We start from the raw sequence: 20,910 nt of genomic DNA, 5'->3' as shown, positions 1-20,910 counted from the left end.
GGGGCGGAGTGAGACCCGCTAATTGTCTCACATCGGATATATTAGTGGGTTAGTTTGAATAAGGGTCCTAGTTTTTTCACCTCTTTACTCGGGTCGAGCAAAGGTTCGGTTTGGGGATGTTTGATGTGACTCATATTTGAGCACATTTAGTCCCCGAATTAGCCTTTTCCTATGATTTATATTGCATAATTGGGTCATTTACTATCTTTAGTTTCCCATTTTGCATATTCTTTGAGGTTTTGTTTCCTTGGTAGGAGAGGAGTACAAACCTTGCATTTACATGGCAAAATGGAGCTAAATTGATCGTATCTAATGACCAAGCATCAAAGGGAAGACGATACTAGAAGACCTGTGTAGATAATAAAGTGAAAAGGGCAATGCCGAAAGGATCCTTGCATCCCCAGACTGATCCTCGCGGATTATGAAGGAAGAAAAGAGGAAATGTTGTCTCCCAAGGGATCCGAGCGGATCACAAAAGATCCGAGCGTCTCCCTCCACTACCATCCGAGCATCCCGCACCTAAGACGCTCGTCCTGAAGCAAGAATATCCGAGCGTCTCCCTTGACAATCCGCTCGGATCACACCCTAGAGAGCCCGTGCCAGCTTCGAAGCCGCTCGGATCATGGCGAGACTAGCAAAACGGAGATGCTCATTTCCTTCGAGAGGAGCATTTCCTCAACTTTTCTTAAGGACTTAATAGTCATTTAAGCCCTTAGTAACCCCAATCTTTGTACTTAATCCTTAGTATAAATACCCCATTGTACTACCTAGATTAGCTTCAAGAATTAATCATCAATTAGTGTTCTAGTAATTAAGTTATAATCATTTCTTAATCTTGTAATCAACTCTTAATCTAGTCTTAATACAAATCTCATTACTTAATATTTCCTTAATTTCTCTATTATTCTTCATTTATTTTGTGTAATTAGAAGATCATTTGGGTTTATTTGGAGGATTGACAACCTTCCATCAATCATCAAGTACGTCTATTATTCTATTCTTTATTATTTGGAATCATCTTCATAGGTATAATTCTCTCTTAACCTTGTTTAATTATTTTTAATCATTTTCATTTGTTCATCGTGTTTTGCCTTACTAGTATGATTGACAACCTTGTTAGCATGTTAAACTTGATAATGAGTGAGTAGTTTCCTTAACTAGGGTTAATGGGAAATTAGGGGAAATCAACATGGGGATTGATTCATGCTTAATCTAATATGCTTTCATAATTAATTTGCTTGCTTGTTGTGATTCCAACTTGTGCACATGTTATGTTTGATGAAATGCGAGCCTATGAATCCTTGCATTTTTTACCCATCACTTATCTTTTCAATGAAGATTGTAGGACATAAACCAACTCGAGCCTCATTAGACCATGCATATAGTTGGATAGGAAGGACTAAGTCGACTTGTAGGTGTTGTACAATCTAATAGATTCGGCTCCGGGACCCAAACCTTCTTAGGGATTGTAAGATATACACTAACTCGATCCCATCACAGCAATAAGTCCTTGCATCTAGTAGAGAACATGTTTGTATGATCAACTCTCATGAAACCCCTATGAACCCATGACACCCTATTGCTTTTAATCAATTGTTTACATCTCATTTTAATCATCTTGCTTGTTTTTATTTCCTTGCTTTTATATTGTTGATTAATTTAGTTAACCTCTTATCTCAACCCCAAATTGTGACACCCTTAGACACAACCATTTGCAATTGAAAATCCTACATCAATACCCGTCCCTTGGGATCCGACCTTTACTTACGTCTTTAATATGAGTAGTTTGTGAAATTATAAATATTGTTTTGGTGAGGTAAAATTTGACGACGAGTTATAAACCGACACCAATACTACAGCCTCTTCTCAATCTAAACGATTGGAGAATAAAGTTATAGCTAATGATGCTATAACATCAACTCCAAATGAGCAAACTAGATCCAATGTTATACCTGATTCTGTTATAACACTAGGATTGGATTCAGGGGGAACTAGGCATGAACCCCAATCATTCGAAGAAGGCGAGACCAGTTCAGATGAAGATGTGACTCCTGTTTCAAAGAAATGGAGATATCAGGACTCTCATCCAATGAAAACTATCCTATGAAGTCTGAATGAAGGTGTTCAAACTCGTAGAAGACTTAACAACTTTTGCTCGTTATACTCCTTTCTCTCAATCATTGAACCAACAAATATCAAAGAAGCACTTGCAGAACCAGATTGGATCGTTGCTATGCAAGAAGAGCTTCAACAGTTCAAATGGAAAAAAATTTGGCATTTGGTTCCAAGACCTAAAGATCGAACGGTTATTGGTACAAGATGGGTTTCTAGAAACAAGCTGTACGATACAGGAGTTATTGTACGAAATAAAGCCAGATTGGTAGTACAAGGGTACAATCAACAAGAAGGGATTGACTATGATGAGACCTTCGCTCCTGCAGCCAGATTTGAGGCTATTAGATTATTAATAGCGTTTGCCGCTCATAAAGGAATCAAACTTTATAAAATGGACGTTAAGACAGCATTTCTTAACGGTTATTTGAATCAGGAGGTTTTCGTCGAACAACCTCCAAGATTTCTCGATAGCAAGTTTCAAAACCATATTTTCAAATTAGATAAAGCTCTGTATGGTTTGAAACAAGCTCCGAGGTCGTAGCACAACAGATTGTCAAAATATCTTATTGAAAGTGGTTTTAAAAGAGGATCTGTCGACAAAACCCTATTTCTGAAAACTGAGGATTCCGATTTATTAGTTGTGCAAATTTACGTTGATGATATTATTTTTGGTTCAACTAATGATCGTCTATGTAAGTATTTTTCAGAATTAATGACCTCAGAATTCGAGATGAGCATGATAGGAGAACTCAAGTTCTTCCTTGGACTCCAAATTCAACAAACTCCTGAAGGAATTATGATACACCAATAGAAATACATCAAGGAGCTAATCAAGAAATTCGGTATGAAAAATTCTAATTCTAAGCAACTCCTATGGGTACGGATAAGAAGTACTTTGGATGAAAACGGTAAGTGTGTCGATGAGACTACTTATCGAGGTATGATTGGCTCACTTCTTTATTTAACTGCAAGTCGCCCTGATATTATGTTTAGTGTATGCGTATGTGCTCGATTTCAATCGTGCCCTAAAGAATCGCATATGATTGCAGTTAATAGAATCTTGAAGTATTTAATTGGTACATCTAAATTATATCTATGGTATCCTCTTGAGTGTAATTTCGATCTCATAGGGTATTCAGATGCAAATTATGCAGGTTGTTCACTTGACAGAAAAAGTACTTCCGGCATAGCCATGTTTGTTGGATCGTGTATTATTACATGGGGGTCAAAGAAGAAAAATTATGTTGCGCTATCTATAGATGAAGCCGAATACATTGTCGCTGGGTTCGTATGTTCTCAACTTTTATGGCTTAAGCAAAAATTATGTGATTACGGTGTTAATGTTGGGTGTATACCTATTTTATGTGATAACACGAGTGCTATAATTATATCTAAGAATCTTACGCAACACTCACGAACTAAGCATATATACATTAGAAACCATTTTCTACGTGATCATGTAGATAAGGGCAACATAAGACTGGAATTTTGTAGTACAGAAAAACAATGGGCTGACATTTTTACCAAAGCATTGGCTAGACAACGTTTTGATATTTTACGGTTGGAAATTCGTTTAATTGGTGGCAACGAAACTTGACACAAATATTTTATTTTCCGTATGACTGACTAGATTTGACGAGATTGTATGACTGTGTCCGTATTCTTCGTTGCAAGTTTATTTGTGTTAAATGTTATATTATATTACGAGAATATTCTGTCTGCTAGTCATGTATATCTTATGCTCTATTACGAACCATAAAATCGGTAACAAATTTTATCTTTTATATCTCTTTACCGAAATCTTCTCTATAATTTTATCTGTTGTCAAATTCTACCATAACATATCCCACAAAAAGATTTACCCTAACAAACTTATGTGATCCTTGTATTATTTGGTAAGTAAACAAACAAAATTTTTTTACAAAATCTACTTACCTAATTCTATACGCCACTTCCTTTCCTAATCTTACAAAAATTTAACTTACCATAATTCATATTTACATACCCCATAAATACCCCCACCTCCATCCGTCACAATCATCTCACAACTCTCAAAAATTTACCTCTCTCAATACTTTTCCACACTCAACCTCCAAAAGATAATCATCATGACACCACCATCAACCCGTATTCACTCACCCTCCACTCAGTCTAAAACTCGGACCGGGTCCTCCAAACCACCATGCAACAAATCTTTTACTCCTACCAAAACTCCCTCCCCTCAACCAAACCACAAGCCTACCAATCCCGATCATAACCGGGTTGATCCTAACCTAGAGGGGAAACGACGAAAGCTTAACAAGGGTAAAAAGAAGGTTGTCGGTTTTGAAGGTTCGATGGAAGAAACCGAGGTAGTGTTCAATCAAGATGGTCCTCAAAGAGCTATGTTTCATGAATACATGCCGAATGCAACATCGTCGGGTCTTGATAAGGTTAGACTTACCGCGGATGAAAGGACTCGAGTAAACAATGTTATGCGATATGGTATTCATGGCGGTTGGTCCTATTCCGAGAAGTGGTATGGAAAAATTCAAGCTTTGCAATTTTTCAAAGATTTTTTAACTTTCAAAAATGGAAAAAGGTTAGCTCTTTCGTTGGTCTCGTATATCCTATTGAGGTAATCCGATTTTATTCTTCGGTTTCCATGAGAAATAATATGTTGCATGCAATGGTCAATGAGTCCGAAGTCACCATCTCCCTTGACGATTTTTGTACTTTGTTTTTGATTCCTGATGATGGGATCAAATTAACCCGAGTGCGGAATGGGGAGATGTGACGGAGGAAGAGAAGCGCAAAATTAAAAGGTCTTTTGATGTTGATGCTACGGGATCGAGCAATATGTTAGCGCGACCGTTTACTCCTAAGTTGAAATTCTTTTTAAACTTTCTTTGGAACACGGTTGTCCCGAGGAGAGGTGGTCGTGATAAATTGTCGAGTTATGAAATGGTGTTGGTCTCAAAGTGGCTTCAAGGGATTAAGGTTAGTCTTCCTCGTCTTGTCCTTCATCGAATTATTCAAACAAGTATTTCCGTCACCTAGGAGAAATTGTATACTACCTTGGACTTGCCGTTTGGGATGTGGATTTCTCGATTTTTGGAATAGAAAGGGGTGGTCGGTCCGTCTAGCTATGGGGTCATGGTTAAAGATGAGATGTGTGACACTCATCTAAAGTTCATGAAAGTTGGAGAGATTGGATCCGACTTAGTGTTCTTGGTTAAGGGTAATGTGGTGGAAAAGTCTTCGGATGTGATGTTGGTTGTGGAAGAAAAATTGGACTCATTTATGGCGAGTATTTGTGAAAAATTGGATGCTCAAAACAAGTTGTTTGCGGAGTTGGTCTCGGGTTTGGGAAAATAAAAGAATGGGGCTTCGGGTTCGAATGGTTCGGGTAATGCCGAGGTTCTAGCTTACTTGCATAGGTTGGAAGATCGTGTTGATACTATGGCTCGTGATGCGGCTAGAGCGGCTAAGGAGTGCGTTCGTCATTCCGGGTCATTGGCTAATGTGGCTAGTCAAGGAGGGGCGATTTGGCATGAAGAGAAGGCTATGTATGAGGACATGCGGGTCATTTACGAAGATACTAAAGCCTTGTCCTTCAAAGTGCTTAATTTTGAGACGTGTCTCACGGCACAAGCTAACCATGTTCGCTCGTGTTTTGATCGTCTTGACTCTCTTGAGTTTAGGCCTCGTCCCGGTTATGTGAACCCGAATGTCGTGAAACGCTCAATCCTTAAACCCGCCACCATCCTTTCCTTGATTTATTTTTATTAGACTTTATATTTTGGATAATTGTCTAATTCGGCCCATTTTGGCTTATACTTCTATTCGGCCCATTAGGGTTTATAACTTGTCACTCTATTCGGCCCATTGGCATTAGACTACTTGGTTTCTAGTAGACATATCTTATATTTTACATGCTTATAGTAGATTACTTTCTCGTTTTATAATCTCTCTTTGCATGATTAATACGTGTCTCGATCTATATTATTCTAGTTGTTTTATGTCTTTTCTCATCTTTTCGATGATGTCAAGAGGGGGAAGAAAATGATCATGACTTAAGTATTTGCCTAAGCCTGCTCCTTGTCAGAACCTTTAAACTCTTAAGGACCTTAGTGTTGGAGCTGTGTCCTCCAGTTAGTGCGGATAACGTCATTGCACATACACTTGTACGGACAAGTGGGAGCTTGTTGGGGCTGGGTTCCTTTACAGTTAGTGCAAGGACTTATAAATCTCTAAAAGGATCAAAGGGTATACTTTTGTATTATAATCAGTTGATCCACGTTTATCAATAACGGTTGGCTTGCTAGATAAGTTTGACGTTATTGTCATACAGATGGCGGTGATCAACTGGTCCCTAAAAGTCACACTTATAGGATACGTTTGAGAGATGTGACGGTATGAAAATACAGTCATGTAGATGCCAAATTTGACTAACCAGTTAGTCTGAGTTATTTGACTAATAATTAGTCAAAATGTGATGTTGAGATATTTTATTTAATACGGATTAAATAATAATGGCTAAGGCGAATTAAGCAGTTAATTCGTAAATTGAATATATGCGTTTTATATTTAATTAAATGTATATTGAATATAATTATACAATATCGTCTTTGTCGGACATGTATTAATATTTCAACTAATCCGTATTATTAGTTGATGCTTTAATAACCGATAACCGATGACGATTTATAATGAAACCGCGTCATATACATTTAGTAATTTGGATTCGGACCACGAGTTTAAATGAAGAGGAAATGGAAAAGCCCATTTCTCCTCTCCTCACTCGGTTTGGCCGAAATTAGGAGAACAAAAGGAGAGCCTCTCCTCTTTGTTAACCTAATCATAATCATTTGCAAAAGAAATTAGGGTTTTGAGAAACATTTCTCTCAAAACTTTAGATCTCACATCTAAACAAAACTCACATAACAATCCTCTCAATATTGCAAGGCAATTAGAGGATTCATTCTAGCACAAGGGCATTTCTCGGACAATCTTGGGTGCATCATTTAGGAGGAGATCTACTTTGATCTCTCATTGCCAATTTGCACTAGGACCGAAGGTTATTCCTTGATCTTTATCGTTTCATTGTTGTTTTTCGTTTATGACAATAAATTGCATATAAAATTTGCGTTATAATCCTATAATTAAAGGGTTTTATACGGATATTACCCTACAAGTGGTATCAGAGCGAGGCCACGTAAATTTTCTATGTGTTTTTCATGAAACGGAATTGAATTGATAATTTTTGGCTTGGAAAACCGTGAGGCAGCAGCCATTTGGTCTCGGAAAAAATTTTTTTTTTGCTGCGTTTTTCTTGTCTTGGGATCCGTGTCATGTTTACACGGTGATGGTTGTCGTTTGTCTTGTTTTCATTTTGATCTTTGCATATTGTTTTGTAATCGATATTCATTGCAATATGTTAAAGATCTATCAAAATGTTTGCATAAAATTTCGTGAGGCAATTTTTTTTGTCTCGGCTGTTTTTTTTATACACGACCTGTTTTTGTTCATTGGAAATCGTGCCTTGTGACGATCTCTTGTTTTGTTTTCGATTTGTTCTTTGCGTATTGTTGTTTTAAACGATAATTATAACAATATGCGAAGATCATGTCAATTGTAATTTTGTTTTAATACGGATTATGTTCAATTTACAATTGGTTTTTTACAAATCGATTTTGTTTGCATTGATGAGGCTCTCGTTTTTTTGAACCGTTTAATTTTTTTTTTTTGGGCTGTTTTGATGCTCTCGGCATTTCTGCATAAAAAAAAAAAAAAATTTTGGTACTGTTCACGTCCAACAGTAAAGAAGAAAAAAAAAATGTTTTGTTTTTTTTTTCGGCCATTATTGCATAATACGGATTTATGCACTCGCTTGATAGTGAAACGGTTCACCCACGAACAATTTAGTTACTTTAAAACGATTTAAAGTAACGGATTATCATGAATTAAAATTAAGTTGATGAGGTTTTTTTTGTCACATAATTTTAATTGTTGAAAGGTGGTTTGGATAATTTAACATAATTACGGAATTATGTCACGAATAAATTTAATTTAGTTGATGCATTTTATTTATCGTTTTTGATTATTTTGAATGCTTTTAATTACGTATTTATTTATTTTTGCAAACGGTTATAACTTAGTGTGGCCTTAGTAGAACGTGTTACCGTAATGATGGAACACGGTCTTGGTTGTATTTTGAGATCTCGTATCTCCCTTTTTATTTCTTTTAATTACAGTTTTTATTTAGAATGTAAATAGGTTTACATTTTGTAAATTTTAAATTGTAATTTTTGAGAAGACCAAAGATGGAGACCGGATGCTCACTCCCGCTACTTGGATCTAGATGGAACATCAAGACAAGCTTCTCGGGTCCAACGGTGGATTCCAAAGTTGTTTTATGTTTCTTTTATTAGGATAGGCCACACTTGGAATTTTTATTTACGTATTGCATTCTTTTGTTTATTTTCGTAACGATAATATGCATCATATTCCGCCTAAAAACCAAACCACCTAATTATTGCATGAAAACTGACACATATAGAGGTCACGAGTTAGTTTTCTTTGACATTCTTATGTCACATGATTTTAAGCCATCACCCAAATTAATTCATTCACGCAGACGCTAGTTATTCGTTCACTTAAAATGAATTAAAACTGAGATGATGGGATCTTCCTCCTATAAACAAAAATTGAGAACGGTCTTTATAGGTCAAACTCCAATGAGTCCCTTCTTCGTCGGTAGGCATAATATGACCCCTTCTACGTCGGGTAAGTTGGAACCGATTGACCTATTTTATCTCAACGCTATGGTCACTCGTACGATCATGTGATCATGGTGGACTATAGATAGGATTTACGGAAATCTATCGACCAAGAATTCTTACGGAAGAATTAGCTAAACAGTTGGCTTATCAATTTACAGAAATTGAGTCTTGGGATCACTTGTATTATTCTTGAGGGAGATCGATTATGCAAGTGCCATGAGTCTACACGTTAAAATGAATTTTAAATAGACTTAAATCATCTCGATGAGTTGCTTATTTCGTTTTTGTTTTTCTTTCTTTTTCAGTGTAGAACACGATCTATTTAACTGCTATAACAAATGGCTGGTCCTACTAACGACCCAATGCCAAGTGCCACATTGGACCGTGAGTCCGGCCGGATCTTCATGAATCGGATGAATCAGTCTACTCGATGAAGAATGATGGATCAAACTTCGCGGATTGGGAGGCGGCATTACGGAATGCGCGCTGGCGACGGAAGCTCAAATATCTATTAGAGCCCATCCCGGCAAACCCAGGTCCCACGGCTAGAGCTAATGAAATCGCCAAGTTTAACGATTTCTGTATGGAAGCGGGTGCGATTAAAAACGTACTCATTTTTGCAATGGAACCCAATTTGCAGAAACGCTTCATAGCCCATGGTGCAAACAAGATTTTCACCACGCTCACTAAGGAATTCTCAAAGCACCAAGAATCGTGACCTATGAGCATACCACTCGCTTCTTTGATGCGAGACTCCAGAAGGGCCAACCAGTTAACCCACACATTCTCAGCATGATTGAGAATGTCGAGAAGCTGGAGACTTTTGATTGTAAGATCAGCGAGAACATTGTGATCGACCGAATGCTTCATTCACTCCACGATGGTTTTGCGCTCTTTAGAGCGAATTACTATATGAATGATTTGAAGAAAAGCCCCCATGAACTGCACTCCATTCTCGTACAGACCGAGAAGGACATGAAGTCCAGTGGGAGCATGAAACAGGATGTTCTCGTTGTGACAAACAAGGGAAAGGATAAGGGCAAAGCTCGGCAAACCTAGCGAGAGGTAAACCGAAGTTCAAGAAGTCGGGTCCAGGTAAGAGTGGGCTTGGTGAGTCGAGCACCTCATCGGGCGCGACAAAGAGCAAGAATGAAAACATGGAATGCCATCATTGCCACAAGACTGGGCATTGGAGGCGTACATGTCCTGTTTATCATGAGGACTTAAAGGCGGGTCGCGTTAAACCTGTTGGTATGTCTTCATCCTCTTCTACTTTTATTCATATGATTGAGATTAACCATGCAAGTTACGGAACTTGGGTACTTGATACTGGTTGTGGTTCTCATCTGTGTAATCATGTGCGGGGGCTCCGAAACATCGAACCCCTCGTAAAGGGTGAGGTGGACTGCGTGTCGGGAATGGAGCACGAGTGGCTGCCGTCTCAAGGGGAACATATGTGATCCAACTTCCTAGCGGATTTGAGTTATTTTTATATAACTGCTATTATGTACCCAGTCTTTCCAAAAACATTATTTCGGTTTACGCACTTGACAAACTTTGATTTTCATTTGTAATAGAGAATAATACTTGCATTTTCTCATTACACGATATGATTTATGGCAAGGCAGTCTCCATGAACGGAATTTATGTTTTAGATCAGACCACCGAAATATTACACGTAATGAATAAAAAGTTAAAGGTTGGTGACAAAGATCAAACGTATCTATGGCATTGCCGTATGGGACACATTAATGAGAAACGCGTTAAACAGCTCATCAAAAATGGAGCTATCTCGGCCTTTGATTTTCAATCATTTGGCACGTGTGAATCATGTCTCATCGGTAAGATGACTCGGATTTCCTTCAAAGGTGTTGGAATGCGCGCTGCTGACCTATTAGGACTCATACACACGGATGTATGTGGTCCTATGTCAATCACCGCACGAGAAGGCTATAGGTATTTCATCACTTTCACGGACGATTTAAGTAGATATGGCTATGTCTACTTAATGAAGCACAAAAGTGAATCCTTTGAGAAATTCAAAGAATACCGAAATAGGGTACAGAACCTATTAGGTAGAAAGATTAAAACACTACGTTCAGATCGTGGTGGCGAGTATCTTTCTCATGAGTTTGATCAACACCTAAAGGACTGTGGGATTGCCCTACAGTTAACTCCACCTGGAACACCTCAATTGAATGGTGTGTCCGAACGGAGAAATCGAACACTACTTGATATGGTTCGATCCATGATGAGTCACACCATGTTGCCTGACTCATTATGGGGTTATGCTCTTTTGTCACCGCTCTAATACTTAACCGAAGTCCGTCTAAAGTGTTGACAAGACTCCATATGAACTATGGAAGGGAACGGTCCCTAACTTGTCCTTTATACGGGTTTGGGGCTGCGAAGCTTATGTCAAGTGGAGACACGAGGATAAGCTCGGCCCGCGATCGGTCAAGACATACTTTATAGGTTATCCTAAAGGAACACTCGGTCATTACTTTTATTCGCCAACCGAACAACGTGTTTTTGTTGCGGCTAGTGCGACATTCTTAGAGAAGGAATTTCTCGAGAATGCAAAGAGTGATAGAACCTTCGACTGTCGGAGATTCAGAACCAAATACCGAGCAACCATTGGAGGAACCAATTCCTTCAATCCCGGCTGCGGTTAATATTCCTGAGGAACCTAGGAGGTCGGGAAGAGTCTCTATTCCTCCAGACAGATACATTGGTATGGTCGAGGAACATGACATAGATGACGTTCTACTCTTAACGAGTAGTGAACCCGCAACCTATAAAGGTGCCATGACTAGTTCCGACTCAAAGCTATGGCTTGAGGCCATGCAATCCGAGATGGACTCTATGTATGAGAACAACGTATGGGATCTTGTTGACTTACCTGCTAAGGTTCGTCCCCTTCAATGCAAATGGCTTTACAAGATAAAGCATTCTGTGGAAGGTCAACAAGATATCTATAAAGCACGACTAGTTGCTAAAGGTTTCACCCAAGTGCCAGGTTTGCACTACGATGAAATTTTCGCACCCGTAGTCATGTTGCGTTCCATTCGGATTATCTTAGCGATTGCCGCTTTTCATGACTATGAAATTTGGCAAATGGATGTGAAAACCGCCTTCTTAAACGGGTTTTTGGAGGAAGAGTTGTACATGGTACAACCCGAAGGTTTCATCGATCCAGAACATCCTAAGAAAGTGTGCAAGCTTAAGCGTTCCATTTATGGACTTAAGCAAGCATCTCGGAGTTGGAATCATCGCTTCGACCAAGTGATTAAAGAAAATGGTTTTACTCGATCGGTCGAGGAACCATGTCTTTATATCAAGTCGAGTGGGAGCAAGATTGTCTTCCTAATATTGTATGTCGATGACATACTCCTGATTGGGAATGACATACCTCTCTTAACTTCGGTGAAAGTATGGTTGAAAAACCATTTCCAGATGAAAGATCTGGGAGAGGCACAAAGAATTCTAGGCATCCGTATCTATCGAGATAGATCACGACGGAGGTTATCTCTCAGTCAGGAGTCTTACAAAGACAAAGTCCTAGAGAGATTCAGCATGACTAACTCCAAGAAGGGGTTTCTTCCTATGGCTCCAGGGGTGCATTTGAGCAAGTCTCAGTCACCAGAGACACCGGAAGAGAAAGAGCGCATGACACGGATTCCTTATGCCTCGGCTATAGGATCAATCATGTATGCCATGATATGCACACGTCCGGACGTGGTATATGCATTGAGTATGACAAGTCGATTCCAACAGCATCCAGGTGAATCACATTGGATGGCTGTCAAGAACATTCTTAAGTACCTACGGAGGACTAAAGATTGGGCATTGACTTATGGAGGCGAACAAAAGCTATGCGCAACCGGTTACGCAGATGCTAGCTTCCAAACGGATCGTGATGACTCGAAATCTCAGTCTGGATTCGTTTTTACTCTTAATGGCGCTGCAGTCAGCTGGAAGAGTTCCAAACAAACTGTTACAGCAGATTCTACGACTGAGTCCGAGTACTATGCCGCGTCTGAAGCTACAAAGGAAGCGATATGGATGCGTCAATTCTTACATGGACTATCTGTAGTGCCTAGTTCGAATGACCCGATCACTATCTATTGCGACAATAGAGGTGCCATCTTCCAAGCTAAGGAGCCAAAGTCTAGCAACAAGTCTAGACACGTACAACGGAAAGCTCATCTAATCCGAGATTACGTGGAGCAAAAGGAAGTAGTGATAGAAAAGATTGCTACGAGATGATAACATAGCGAGATCCTCTCACTAAACCATTACGACAAGATAAGCATGAAGGGCATGTTAATTCCATGGAAATTAAACGTGTTCCTAAGTTGTAGTACTCTTTTATGGATTAGATTCATTCTCTTTTGTACTCTATACGACATCATCGTTTTGATATTTTATATATTTTGTTTTTCATGTGGATTTGTACGACAAATTTTGAACACCACAAAGTGAACTGAACAAACATTATATTTTTGGTCCTTAATTGCCCACGTGAGTTGATAACTCAAGGTAATTATTTTGTGACGTTGGTTGATGGTGGGTTCAACGAGCCATAAGTCAACCGGTTGACTGACCGACCAATCACGAAGCGGGTTATACGGATATCCCGTAGGACACAATTGTGACATCAACGTGGAGTCCTAAATGTTTTATAACATTCGGTGCCCGGTCGTGGATAGGACCTCCATGGTGATCCTAAGAGTCGATTCTTTTGACTATCGACTGTCTCTTGAGACTAAGACAGATGTTGGGTGACTTTGGTTTCTTTCTCACGGTCATCCGTAACAGGGGGCCAAGTAGATTGTTTCTGGGTCATTTCATGCTTTGTGCTTAGATCGGAAGGAGTTCGAGTTGAAGGAAATATTCAGCCTTTATCAGTTACTCGATATTTCTCAGGGCCACTCGAGGAGTCAGAATCGAAATGCATGGCCATGCTCGAATACGAATTCGTTTTATCAGTTAAGTTACTCTCTAGTCGGGGAAACCACTCTAGATACAGATCGATTGTAAAATACGACCTTTGCGGATCCGGATCTGCAAATTGTTTTACATTGAGTGGGAGAAATTTTAAATGAATATGAGAATCGGTTATCGCACATACACTTGTACGGACAAGTGGGAGTTTGTTGAGGCTGTGTCCTCCAGTTAGTGCGGATAACGTCATTGCACATACACTTGTACGGACAAGTGGGAGCTTGTTGGGGCTGGTGTCCTTTACAGTTAGTGCAAGGACTTATAAATCTCTAAAAGGATCAAAGGGTATACTTTTGTATTATAATCAGTTGATCCACGTTTATCAATAACGGTTGGCTTGCTAGATAAGTTTGACGTTATTGTCATACAGATGGCGGTGATCAACTGGTCCCTAAAAGTCACACCTATAGGATACGTTTGAGAGATGTGACGGTATGAAAATACGGTCATGTAGATGCCAAATTTGACTAACCAGTTTAGTCGAGTTATTTGACTAATAATTAGTCAAAATGTGATGTTGAGATATTTTATTTAATACGGATTAAATAATAATGGCTAAGGCGAATTAAGCAGTTAATTCGTAAATTGAATATATGCGTTTTATATTTAATTAAATGTATATTGAATATAATTATACAATATCGTCTTTGTCGGACATGTATTAATATTTAAACTAATCCGTATTATTAGTTGATGCTTTAATAACCGATAACCGATGACGATTTATAATGAAACCGCGTCATATACATTTAGTAATTTGGATTCGGACCACGAGTTTAAATGAAGAGGAAATGGAAAAGCCCATTTCTCCTCTCCTCACTCGGTTTGGCCGAAATTAGGAGAACAAAAGGAGAGCCTCTCCTCTTTGTTAACCTAATCATAATCATTTGCAAAAGAAATTAGGGTTTTGAGAAACATTTCTCTCAAAACTTTAGATCTCACATCTAAACAAAACTCACATAACAATCCTCTCAATATTGCAAGGCAATTAGAGGATTCATTCTAGCACAAGGGCATTTCTCGGACAATCTTGGGTGCCTCATTTAGGAGGAGATCTACTTTGATCTCTCATTGCCAATTTGCACTAGGACCGAAGGTTATTCCTTGATCTTTATCGTTTCATTGTTGTTTTTCGTTTATGACAATAAATTGCATATAAAATTTGCGTTATAATCCTATAATTAAAGGGTTTTATACGGATATTACCCTACACTTAGATGCTTTACTTTGTATATAAGTGGATTGTTCTTACGTTCAACTGACTATGACTTTTATAGTATTATGTTGAGGGGGAACTTAAACTTAGTCATAAATCATAAGAGACTTGTCATCATCAAAAAGGGGGAATTTGTTGGACCATATAGATATATGATTAAGTTTTGTTAATGACCAGTGTGTGCTTCATATTATATATAATCTTGCTCGTAATCGTTTGTTTAGTCTTTATTAGATTGACTTAGGTTTTCAAGTTTAGCAAGTAATGTTATAGCATCCTTAACTATAACATTGAAGATTTGTGAAGCATCGTTCAAGGAATGTTATAGCAGCTTGAGCTATAACATTGAAGATTCTTAAAGCGTCATGGGAGCTGTAACAAGTTTCAAGTATGATGATCACTCAAGCAAAAGGCTCGATCAAGTCTTTAACAAGCTCAAGATGAAGAGCTTATGATCAAGATAAAGAGAAGATCCTATCACTGAAGATCTCCTGGAAGATTAGCTAGTATAGGTCTTCATCTAATAACGGTATTTTAAGAAGAAATATTGGGAAAGTAAAGTTATAGCTATTTCACCTATAACTTTACTTACCAAACTTAAGGTTATAGTTATTTCTACTATAACTTTGAGTAGCAATTTTATGGCATGATTTTAATAGTTTTAAAATCATTTTTAAAAGATAAAATTCTTCAAATATATTTCAAAATCATATGTGTATATGATAGAGATAAAATATGGGTTATTATAATGAATAATTTGCATTTCTCCATTGGTTAGTAAAACGACTTATTGGGTCGTCATTGTAACACCCCCATACTCCGAGTGCCTTACCAGGACCACTCAGGTATGAAGACATCACCGTCTCGGTTGCCCGAGGTATGATAATCAAATAGACAAAACAGAAACAACATTTATTATAAGTAATTTAATGAATAAGTACAATCCTTGAAACCCAAACTTAAAGTACAATACATGATTCCAAACTAACGGTTCTCAACTGAAATAGAAATAAAAGCTAAACTACAGCGGAAGACTCTATCGTCATGTCGTGGCCATCCCAGCTATTCCCGTATCATCTCTATACCTGCTCAATATCTGCTCACCATCCCCGAATGGATCACCGCAGGTTTTCAAAACAACACCGGGGTCAGTACTAATCACACAATCAAAAGAGATAACAACAATAAGACAAACAAACAGCTGAACTGCCACACACACACACGCACATCCAACCAACCGTCTCAATCACGATCGTCCCTTTGGACCGCCACGCCGATGGGGGACCGCAGCCATTCCCACCTAAGCCCCGCTCATCGTTCGAGCGATAACCCTGTCCATTAATGTGCACATCCCCTTTCGTGGCGGGTTCCACGAAGGGCGAAACTAGGGCGTGAGATCACTCCCGCAAGTGACCCCACTCAGCCGAGAACGCATCTCGAGAACCATCACAAACACAACCACAATCACAATCACGATTACAATACAATCATCATATCAATCAACTAACTACAGCACATCACCAATATCCCATTATGGGACTAATGCGAGTAGGAAAATCCTACCGGAAAGCACAACACGCAGACGGTATCTACAATTTGTCTCAAAACGCCTCTTCTATGAATTCTCCTCCTAACATATAATACACAAAGACTACCATTCAAATACTACTCATAACAACCCCCAAATCCCAAATTAGGGTTTCATCAATCTTAACAAAACAGTATATAAATTATATTAAAAGCTTACCCTCGACGCAAGGAATCCAACGACACAAACCACGATGCAAACCGACCGTCTGAACTCCGGGAATTGTCAAGAACGCGATTAGGAAGAAGACAAGTTGCTTTCTCTCTTAAACAGGTTTTAGGTTTTGTAAAAAGTGATTTAGAACAAAGACGAATTGGTTTAAATACCTTAATCGCGTAATTAACAAAACCCGAGAAAACTCCCCGTAAAACCGGACACTCGATCGAGTACCCAAGGTACTCGATCGAGTACCCCCTACTCGATCGAGTGCCCCTGACTACTCGATCGAGTGCCCAACAGTCGAAACTATTTTATTCTCGCAACATGCCCTTACTCGACAGAGTAAGGGCTACTCGATAGAGTACCCCCAAGACCATAAATACGGAGTATTACAGTCTTCCCTCCTTAAAAAGGAACTTCGTCCCCGAAGTTCAAACCACTACCAAACAAAGGTACTCCCATAAGCTTCCCGACTCGAAGGTCAACACAAACACAACGTAAAACATGCTACTAACCCAACTTATCCCGACAAACATACCGACACCACATATACAAGGGGTGTAAAAACTCTTAAAAACTCTCGCGATCCTCTCCTACCCCCCTAAAAGAAACAAGGTTACGTCCCCGTAACCATACATACCTGATCAAAAAGGAAAGGGTAACGCTCTTTCATGATATCCTCCGCCTCCCATGTAGCTTCCTCCGTCTCATGGTTAGACCAAAGGATTTTGAGCAAAACTGTCTCACCACTCCTGGTCTTTCTAACTTTTCGGTGTAGGATCTGCTTAGGCACTTCGAGGTACGATAAGGACTCATCCAGCTCTAAGCTCTCTGCCTCCAACACATGTGACGGGTCACTCACATACTTCCGCAGCTGCGATACATGAAACACATTATGCACCCTCTCCAAAGCAGCCGGTAAAGCCAAACGATAAGCCACTTCCCCAACTCGCTCTAAGATCTCATAAGGCCCTATAAACTTCTGACTGAGCTTGCCTTTCTTCCCAAATCTCATGACACCACGCATAGGAGACACTTTCAGAAGAACCTTGTCCCCAACCTGAAACTCTATGTCCCGACGATGTAGATCTGCATAACTCTTCTCGTCGATCCCGAGTTTGCTCTCATCCGTTCCCCGATCATCTTAACTGTTCCACCATCTCATGTACCATCTCTGGTCCTAAAACCACTTTGCCTCAAAGACTATCGTCCCAACAGATCGGACTCCTACATCTCCTTCCATACAAAGCCTCAAACGGTGCCATACCAATACTAGTGTGATAGCTGTTGTTGTAAGAAAACTCTATCAAGTCCAACCTCTGCTCCCGGCCAGCTACCACCAAAATCCATCACACAAGCTCGCAACATATCCTCAAGATCTTGATTGTTCTCTCGGTCGCCCGCCCATCGTCGCAGGATGAAATCGTACTCATCTTCAAAGCTGTTCCCAATGATTTCTGCAACTCCTTCCAAAACCTTGATATAAATCTCGCATCTCTGTCAGACACTATGTCCTTAGGGACTCCATGTAACTTCAGCACGTTCTTTCGATAGGCCATAGCCAATTGTGCCTTAGTCCATGTATCTTTCATTGGAACAAAGTGAGCTGACTTGGTCAGACGATCTACTATCACCCACATCATATTGTTACCTTGTTGACTCTTCGGCAAACCCACAATGAAATCCATGGAAATGGATTCCCACTTCCACTCAGGCACCTCTAAAGACTGAACCTTACCTTGTGGTCTTCTCTGTTCCCCTTTAACTCTCTGGCATGTCAAACAACGGGACACAAACTCAGCTGTCTCTTTCTTCATCCCAGGCCACCAAAACGTTTTCTTCAAATCTTTGTAAAGCTTGTCTCAACCCGGATGAACTGAATATGGTGTGCAATGCGCTTCTGTCATGATTGTCTTTTTCAACTCCTCATCATTAGGAACACACCACCTACCATCAAACCTCAAGCTACCATCTGTATGAATGGAAAACCGGGACACTGTCCCTTTCTCTACTCCAGCTCTCCACTCCACTATCTTAGGATCCAAAGCCTGTTTACCTCGAATATCATCATAAAACTCCATGTGTACTGTCATATCACCCATAGCCTCCCCTTTCTGCATCATATGAATCCCAAAACTCGCTACCTCATCCCTCAGCCTCATCAAAGATAGAGCTGTACACAAGGAATGTACACTTTTTCTACTCAAAGCATCCGCAACCACGTTGGCCTTTCCTTCATGGTAGATGATTTCCATGTCGTAATCACCAATCAGCTCCATCCACCTCCTCTGTCTCATGTTCAACTCCTTCTGCGTGAAGATGTACTTGAGACTCTTTTGATCAGAAAATACCTTATAGATTGCTCCATAAAGGTAATGTCTCCAAATCTTGAGAGCAAACACCACCGCACCCAACTCCAGGTCATGAGTAGGGTAGTTCTCCTCATAAGGCTTCAACTGCCTAGAAGCATAGGCAATCACTTTACCATTCTGCATCAACACACAACCCAACCCATTCTTCGAGGCATCTGTATAGACCTCGAAATTCTCGCTCCCTTCAGGTAGTGCTAGGACAGGAGCTGTGGTCAAACGCTCCTTTAAGGTTTGGAACGCCTTCTCACAACTCTCATCCCAACGAAACCTGTTCTCTTTCCTCATCAACGCTGTCATCGGTCTAGCTATCTTGGAGAAATCTTTCACGAACCGCCTGTAGTATCCAGCTAAACCCAAGAAACTCCTTACCTCAGCAACATTCTTCGGTGCTTCCCACTTTGTCACTGCCTCAATCTTCGCCGGATCCACCGCTACCCCGTCTTTAGATATCACATGTCCCAGAAAAGCAACTTTCTCCAACCAGAACTCACACTTGGACAGCTTAGCATACAACTCATGATCCCTCAAAGTCTGCAACACGATCCTCAGATGCTCCTCATGCTCCTCCTTAGTCTTAGAGTAGACCAAGATGTCATCGATAAACACTACTACGAACTGATCCAAGAAGCGTCGAAGATCCTATTCATCAAATCCATAAACACTGCTGGCGCATTAGACAACCCAAATGGCATCACCACATACTCATAATGGCCATACCTCGACGTGAAAGCTGTCTTCGGTATGTCCACATCTCTAATCTTCACCTGATGGTATCCCGACCTCAAATCGATCTTAGAAAAGACCGTTGCACCACTCAACTGATCAAACAGGTCATCTATCCTTGGCAAAGGATACTTGTTCTTTATCGTCACACGGTTCAACTCCCGGTAATCTATGCATAACCTCAAAGTTCCATCCTTCTTCTTCACGAAAAGAACTGGTGCTCCCCAAGGCGATACACTTGGTCTAATGTATCCCTTCTCTATCAAATCATCCAACTGCTTCCTAAGCTCCTCTATCTCCTTAGGACCCATACGGTACGGTGCCTTAGAGATTGGCCCCGTCCCTGGCTTCAACTCAACGGTGAAATCTATCTCCCTCTTCGGTGGCAACCCGGAATCTCCTCTCGGAAAAACATCTCGCAAACTCTCCCACCACTGGTATCTCGTCAACTGCCGGGCTCTCTATCCGGTCATCTCTCACATGGCACAAAATCAGAGGACAGCCCTTCCTCAGATACGACTTCAAGGTGACAGCTGCAATCAACTTAACTTTGGGTTTGACTAGAAACCCACGATAAGACACACTTACACCCTTCGGACCTCTTAGGGACACTTTCTTTTGATGGCAGTCTATCTTAGCCTTATACTTTCCTAACCAATCCATCCCAACTATCATCTCAAAACCATTAAAAGGAAACTCTAGCAAGTCTACAGGGAAATCGACTTGCCCAACTATCAAGGATACATCTCTAAACAACCTCCCACACGATACGGACTACTTTGAAGGTATGAAAACTTGCTCCCTAACAGACTCATATACTCTCAAACCCAACTGTTTTACATGACTCGAAGACACAAACGACTGAGAAGCCCCCGAATCAAACAAAACAAACGTAGGAATACCATTAACAAGAAAGGTACCGGTGATAACGTGCTCATCCTCCTCAGCTGCTTTCTTGTCCATCAT

The sequence above is a fragment of the Silene latifolia genome, chromosome 11, assembly GCF_048544455.1.
Source record: "Silene latifolia isolate original U9 population chromosome 11, ASM4854445v1, whole genome shotgun sequence".
NCBI lineage: Eukaryota > Viridiplantae > Streptophyta > Magnoliopsida > Caryophyllales > Caryophyllaceae > Silene > Silene latifolia.
Note: the sequence above shows the minus strand (reverse complement) of the source record.